Raw genomic sequence first — 8,054 nt, forward strand, 5'->3', positions numbered from 1 at the left:
AAGTGTTTTCCCTACACTTTCTTCTAGTATTTTTATGGTTTCATGTCTTAAGTTTAAATCTTTAATCCAGTGAGAGTCTAACTTATGTGCCCTCCCTGCATGGCCAGCTTGAGCTTCCTTACAGTATGGTGATATCAGGGTAGTCAGACTTCTTACAGGACAGCTAACTTTCCCCAGAGCCACTGTTCCAAGGAGTAAGCTGCAGAATGTACAGGCTTTCTTCTGACACAGACTTAGAAATTCCTCGAAATAATTTCAGCTGTATTCTCTTGGTTAAACAGGGAGAAAGTGGGGGGAACTACTCAAAGACATGAACAGAGATGTGGCTCATTTGAGGGTAATATTTGGATATTAGTTACAAAGATTATGGCTTTCTCAGTGCATTTTAGCAGAACTAATCTTAAAGCAGAGATTTAGTGAAAAACAAGCCTCAAATTAATAGAATAAGTATATTTATCTTTGTGACACTACTTGGTTTCCTATAATTTTTTAATCCATTCTATGTTCCAGGTTGGTCCATATAAAATCTCTTCAGGGAATTAATAGTCTAGATCCAAGAATTCACAAAGATGTTTATAGTGCCCTCTTAACACTTGACACATGAAGAAACAAAGGCTCAAAGAAGTTAGAGTAACATGTTCAAGGTAGTTGATATGTACATATAAGTAGTTTGTAGCACAAATAGGAATAGGACTCTTTCAACATTCTTTCCCTCATGTTTTATTTTATTGTGAATCAGTTTCAATGGGAGATAGTATATCTCCTGTAGGAAGATGCTTGTGTTCATGTACAGTTAATAATGCAAGAAGTGGTGGGTGGTAGCATTTATTATTTAGAAAGCAGGATGTGAGTTTAATCTTTTTTTGGTAAGTATTTGCAATGGTTTTAATGACCTACTTCTTAGAAATAGTGCTTGCATTGATTCGTTTCACTAGGTGATATATTTCGGGGAATAAAATACAATCTTACTGCACCATTTATGGTTGATAAACCAGGAATCAGCTTGTTTCATAAAACAGTCTAGAAGGTGGTTAGAAATGACTTTTGGGTCACAGCTCATGGTCTACCACTGCCAAGGAAACAGGGATGCTTGGCACATGGGATGATAAGTAATTACGTACTAGGCATCGTACTTCTAAGAAATGTGTTCTGTTTTTTAAAATACAAATCTATTAATTTCTTCTAGAAATTGGAGGTATGATGTGGATACTATGGAAAAAGAGCAGGCACTGAGTTCTGTGGTTGGCAGAGTTCAGAGGCCATTCATTGGTGGATCTCAGATTCAGAGCTTGAAGTGAGGCTGAGATATTGAGTTAACTCATCAGGAATTCTATTGTTCTGGCAGGAGATAAACCTGGATGATTACCAGAAGCAGCTGTGGGCCAGATGGGACAGACAGCGCTTGCTGCAGCCTAATTCCTGGGAGCTTCTGTGCTCCAAAAGGAAGGCATATGCTTTGCCCCACTTCTGCCTCTACCCAGGATACCACTAATTCTACTCTTCATTCCTTTTTCTGTTCTGTGAGCTGTCCTTTTACTCAAACTTCATTCAATTTTAAGTGCCAACTTCAATTTCCCTTGGAGCTTTCTCCAATAACTCTGTCTTGCACTGGCCACACAACTCTCAAATCTATTTTGTCTGTTGGAGTTTTTTTTTTTTTTTCCCAAAATAACATCAAAGAATGTATTTAACCATACTCAGGTCATAATAGAGCAAATAGGTGAGCAGATTAATAATTCATAATATAGCATGAACTGCCAACAGAGAAGAAAGTCAAAGGAAAGCAGAGAAATTTTTTCTTCTAAGAATTAGAACTGAAGGGCTTTACAGTCATCTGGCAACCACTTGATGTATCTATGATTTCAAATTTACCAGATCAGAACTCCAGGGACCTTCTGGATTCCTTAAGATCCTAGTTATTGCTACAAAGTAACAATTGTGCTGAGTTACCTCTTTGCAGCTATTCGCATGGGATCTTTTATGTGTACACGGTAATATTGGCTCCTTGGTAATCCCGCAGCTATTCACATGGGGTCTTTTATGTGTACATGGTAATATTGGCTCCTTGGTAATCCCTAGGGACATTCAATACAGCTGCCCCAGTTTCTCAGTTTTAGCCATTACTCAGTCAGTTATAGATGGGATACATTTGGCATACAGACACTCCATCTCTAACTGCTCTAAGTCCAGTTTAACTTTAATGGAAAAGTTGATAAAGTTGGCATCAACGAGGGCCACATGTCTGTTATATTGGAAGAATAATTTGGAAGGGTTTGGGGGACCTCTTTCCTTCGGCACACTGGGGTCTTTCTTTTCTTTCTTTTTCAGTTTTAATTGCTCTTTTTCTTTAAGCCTCTGATATCTGGAGACAAAGCATTCACTTCATGGTTACAAACTTCCTTGCTTTCTTTGCTTCTCTGTGCTTATGCAACACTCTTGTTTCTTCTGGAATCTTCACCTGTTAGATTGTTTAGAAAAATCTTTGTGTTGGATTTTCCACTTGGGTTAGTATTTGCTATACATCAGTGGTGTGTCTCAATGGCTGCCTATTATAATCATCTGGGGAGTTTGCAAAAATCCTTATACCCAAACTATGGACTAGATAATTAAATCAGACTCTCTGGAGGTGAGACCCACCTGCATTATTGTTTTCATTTCCTAGGTGATTTAAATATGCAGCCAACTTTATGAACCATAGTCTACATATACAGTGTAATTCCCAAGAGTTAAGGGATAGAAGTTAAACTCTTTGTATACTTCATGGTCCTTAGCACAGGCTTGACCACAGAGTGTTGATTTACAAATATTGGTGCTTGAATCATGACTGGAAGAGCCCAGTGCCCATATGATGAATTGGGTACTTGATTGACACTCCTCTTTAGTCCGGACAGGCAATGATGAAAGCTTTAAGATGCACTCTCTAGATTGAAATAAGGATTAAGATCCTGGCTGTGTCACTCAGTAACTCAATGACTTTGAGCAAGTGAATTGAACTTTTTGAGCTTCAGCTAAGCCATCTGTAAAATGGGGGAAGAATACACTCCGTACCTCATAGGATTCTTCTGAGGATGAGTTTTTCTTCAACTGTGGTAAAAAAAATGCTTATAACATGAAATCTACCCGGTTAATACATTTTAAAATGTATAGTATAGTATTGCTGACTACATGGGCATTATTGTACAGGACATCTATAGAAGTTTCTGCATCTTTGTATGACTGAAACTCTACTGGGGTGTCCAACCCATGGCCCACATATTCCACATGTTGCATGTGGATTATATGAGGATTTTTTTTTTTTTTCCAGACAGAGTCTCAATATGTTGCCCTCAGTAGAGTGGCATGATGTCACAGCTCACAGCATCTTCAGACTCTTGGGCTTAAGCGATTCTCTTGCCTCTGCCTCCCAAGTAGCTGGGACTACAGGTGCCTGCCACAACACCTGACCATTTTTGTTGTTGTTGTTACAGTTGTCATTATTTAGCAGGCCCAGGCCAAGTTTGAACCCGCCAGCCTCAGTGCATGTGGTCAAGGCGGTAACCACTATGCTATGGGCACCAAGCCTGTAAGGATTGTTTTGCTTTAATGTGGTGTCAGAGATCATGAAAATTATGCATGGACCTTTTTTTTGCTCATCAGCTTTTGTTAGTGTTTGTATATTTCATGTGTGTCCCAAGACAACTCTTCTTTTTTCGGTGTGTGGCAGAGAAAAAGGTTGGATACCCCTGCGTCTATACCCATTGCATAGCAACACCCCATTCCCTCTTCCCCTCAGCTCCTGGCAAACACCATTTTTCTTTCTGCTTCTATGAGTTTGACACTACTTTAGACTCTCATATAAGTAGAATCATCAGTAATTTTCCTTCTGTGACTGGCTTGTTTTACCTAGCATAATGTCCTCAAGGTTTACCCATGTCGTAACAATATGACAGTGTTTTAGTCTTTTTAAAGACTAGATGATATTTCATTGTATGGCTATCTCTGTATTCATCATCTGTCAATAGACAATTAGGTTGCTTCCACCTCTTGCTTTCTGTGAATAAAGCTGCAATGAACATTGGAGTTCAAATACTTCTTTCTGCTTTCAAAATTTTCTTGGTCTTTATCTTTTTGACAATTTGATTAAAACATGGTTGAGGGTGATCTTCTTTGGGTTCATCCTTTTTGGGATCTGTTAGGCTTTGTGAATCTGGATATTCATTTCCTTCCACTGATTTGGGAAGATTTTGGACATTACTTCTTTTTTTCTGCAGTTTTTGACTGAGGGCTGGGTTTGAAACTGCCATATGGGACTGGCAGCCTACCCTTTTGAGCCACAGGTGCTGCCCCTGGACATTACTTCTTCAAATGAGCTTTTACTTCCTCTATTCTCTTCTGAGGGTCCCATAATACATTTAGTAGTGGTGTGCTAGCTAGTGTCCTGTAATCCCATAGGCTTCTTAACTCTTCTTCACTTTTTTTTTTTTGCTTTTCTGGTAGGAAAAATTTTAATGAGCTGTCCTTGAGTCAATGATTATTTTTTCTTCTTGACCAAGTCTTCTGTTGAATCCCTTGTGAATTTTTCAAGTCAGTTATTTTATTCTTCAGCTCCAAATTTACTTTTGATATTTTTTAATATTTTCTGTCTCTCTGTTGTTATCTAATTTTGTTTATACGTTGTTTCTTGCCTAAGAGTTAAACAGGACCAGCCCTTTAGAAAACCGTAAACGTCATTGCTGATTTCAACCAACTGCTTGTTGCTGCACCACACTTTTTGTGGTATTGACATAACTGACCAGTATTCCTTCCCGATAAGAGACCAGTGACCACGGAGTGGTTCTGGCCAGTCTATGGAGGATGTGCAGTGAGCGTTTGCCTGTCCTCTGCTTCACCTTTTGGCATCAGAGGGCTGAAAGCTCCACCCTGAGATTCCGCTAATGCTGCCATTTTTTTATACATATGACCCATGAAGGGTGTGAAGTTCAATTGTGCATGTATACTGTTTCTCCTTTCATAAATATTCATAATACCTCCTATAAATTACTAAATGTGCATATTTGACCACTCACTCAGTATAAATTCCTGTTCCTTTGCCATTTCCTCAGAGTTTCTGTTTCTGGCTTCCGGCTTCTGGCTATGCCTTCCAGTCTGTCAGAGTGGCCACCTCCAGACTGCAATGCTGCTTAAAAAATAAAGCTCTTTTTTCCAAATTTATGAACCTTCTCATTTTTCAGTTGACACTATGCTCACTGAGAATCATAAAATTCATTCATGGTGGAAGGAAGATGTTATAGCCTGTAAGATGGTCTCTCTTTTGGCTTTTACTCGAAGGCTTCTCTGTTTTTCCTGAGTGTTTGAACTTTTATACCCCTCTGGCAGTGACTGCCTAATACCATAGTTAGGTACAGTTCTTGCTATTGGGTGTAGGTTAAAAAATGAAAGATTATAGCAGCTCTACATAGTTAAAAATTAAAGATACTTTTCTCTGAAGAGAAATAAATATTATAGGCCGGTGTCCTTTACCTTCAATTGTAATGAAGAACCTTACAGTAGCTATACGTATGTCTATATCTCTGTCTGTTCATTTATTTTTCTTCTTCTTGATCCAAATTTGTTGGAATTTTTGCTTGAGGACTGCAGTCTCACACTAGTTAGAAAGAACTATTCATTTTTGATAGTGTAAAGAGAAATTAAAAGTGAGAAACACAGTAATGGGGTGAAAGACCATATTAGAGGCCCCCCCCCCGAATTTTTCTGTGGCATGACATTGACAGCACATAATTATTTAAATACATTGTTCCAGATTCTCCCTGGATTCTCCCAGGATGCTTTTATTTAAAACTAGTAACTTCTGGAACATTTTCCATGGTTTGGCTCCCATGGCTTTCCATGGGTAGTGCAGAACTCTAAAAAGATGTCAATACTTCCCTGAAGACAGAAATTATTTCAGCTTCTTGAGGTCGCAGACAAGCTGTACTGCTGCAGTTCTATGAGGCTGTGACTTCTCTGCATGTTTTATACTCCTATTTTAATTTTTGGAAGGAAAATTCTCTAGGTACTGCTATTGCATACCCCATATGCTGATTTTTTTCCTTTTGATTATTTGAAACAGGGTGATGTTTTTCTACACACAGGTGACCTTGAAATAGAGGCACTTATCTCAGAAGATTTTAGGTCCTGTGCATTTTCCTCTTTTAAAACCAAGAAATCTCAGTTGTGGAATGCAAGGTTCCCTGAGGCTTTCGACTATACTACCTTGAATTTCTTGTATTCTTCTTCTTCCTCCTCGCCCTGCCTCCCATACACAGATAGAGAGAGAGTTTTATGTACCTTGAATATAGCATCAAGGCAAATTTTCTGGAGAGAACAAATGCAAAGAATATACTTGTGGAGAAAGGACGTCTGGATAAAATGGTCTCTCTGGGTTTTGAAATGCATTATGTTTTACTCCTTTTGTTTGTTGAAAATTTTTATTTCCTGATACATTACCTCTAATAAAAGCTTTATATAAAACTAACTGTGGCAAAGGCACTAAAAAAATTTCTATGAAGTTATTTTGGGGGAAACCCCAAAAGCAGAATTTTAATTAAATGACCTTTGAATGACTCTTAAATCTTACATTAACATGAATCTGATTTTTGAATGCTTAGGGTCAGGAAAGGCAACATGAAGCAATGATTAGCACGGGTGGACTATTGAACACGCAAAGCTCTTTTAGGCCCAGAGAAGCAGTATGACAATGTGGTAAATTGCCCTGGCCAGATCTGAGTTGGACATTCCTGGGTTTGAAATTCCTAGACCTGCACTTACTGGGATCGATTACCTTGGGCACGCTGCCTAGGTTTCCTGGGATACAGTTTTCTCATCTATACAATTGATGATACTTTATGCATATGGCAGTTGTGAGTATAAATAAAAGCATAAACCTAGTACCTGGCACAATTAGTAAAAGTAAATGGCATGTTTCTCATTTATCACACCAAGAAGTACAGGAGTGCAGTCTGACTGTGTGATCATTCTCAGGTCATTCTTATTCTGCTGCTTTCTTTTTGCCCATATTAAGAAAAGTAAAACCTTCATACCACAACTCCAGTGAAATCTCTTGAAAGTTTCAGGATCATTTAAGTCACAAGCCTATGTTTTTTACCCAGCACTTTCTCATAATGTTTATATCCTACAAATAGTGAGGATACATTTATAGAGCCTTTATTCAATAGTTTTCCCTGCAAAAAACCCCACTAAAATTAAAGACACATAGAGTTGTATAAATCAACACGGTACCTATTTTTATTACTAAGGAGCTTGCATATTGCTTCTCAGTATCTTTAAAACTCATGTTAAGTGTCCTGCAACATTAATTTATCACAAATGCTATTTAATATGATTCTGTTTAACTCTAATCATATCGTTTGCATAGAAGGCTATGTGCCAGGCATTGTGCTAAGTGCTCTGTGAGGTTTACAACTGTATTTCTTTATATTACTCAATTAATAAATAAGAAAACTGAATCCAAAAGAGGTCAAGTAACACTACCAGCAAGTTGCAGAGCTGGCATCTGGGCGGTCGGTCTTGAGATGTTCACAGTGTTGATAAGGCTGTGACAATGTGATCTGTAGTAAATTCCTTCCCTTCCCTTCCCCTTTCCCCTTCCCTCCCCTTCCCTTTCCCTTCCCTTCCCTTCCTTTCCCTTTTCCTTCCCCCTTCCCTTCCCCTCCCTTCCCTTCCCTCCCCTTCCCTTTCCCCTCCTTCCCTTCCTTTTCCCTTTCCCCTTCCCTTCCCTTTCCTTTTTCCTTTCCCTTCCCTTTCCCTTCTCTCTTCCCTTCCCTTTCCCTTTTCCCTTTCCTTCCTTTCCCTTTCCCTTCCCTTCTCTTCCCTTTCCCTTTCCCCTTTCCCTTCCCTTCCCTTCCCTTTCCCCTTCCCTTTCCCTTTTCCCTTTCCTTCCTTTCCCTTTCCCTTCCCTTGTCTTCCCTTTCCCTTTCCCCTTTCCCTTCCCTTCCCTTCCCTTCCCTTCCCTTCCCTTCCCTTCCCTTCCCTTTCCCCCTCTCTACTCTTAGAAAGATTCACCTGTACCCCTATAA

The sequence above is a fragment of the Otolemur garnettii genome, unplaced genomic scaffold (assembly GCF_000181295.1).
Source record: "Otolemur garnettii isolate 467f Iridium unplaced genomic scaffold, OtoGar3 scaffold00003, whole genome shotgun sequence".
NCBI classification, from domain to species: Eukaryota; Metazoa; Chordata; class Mammalia; order Primates; family Galagidae; genus Otolemur; species Otolemur garnettii.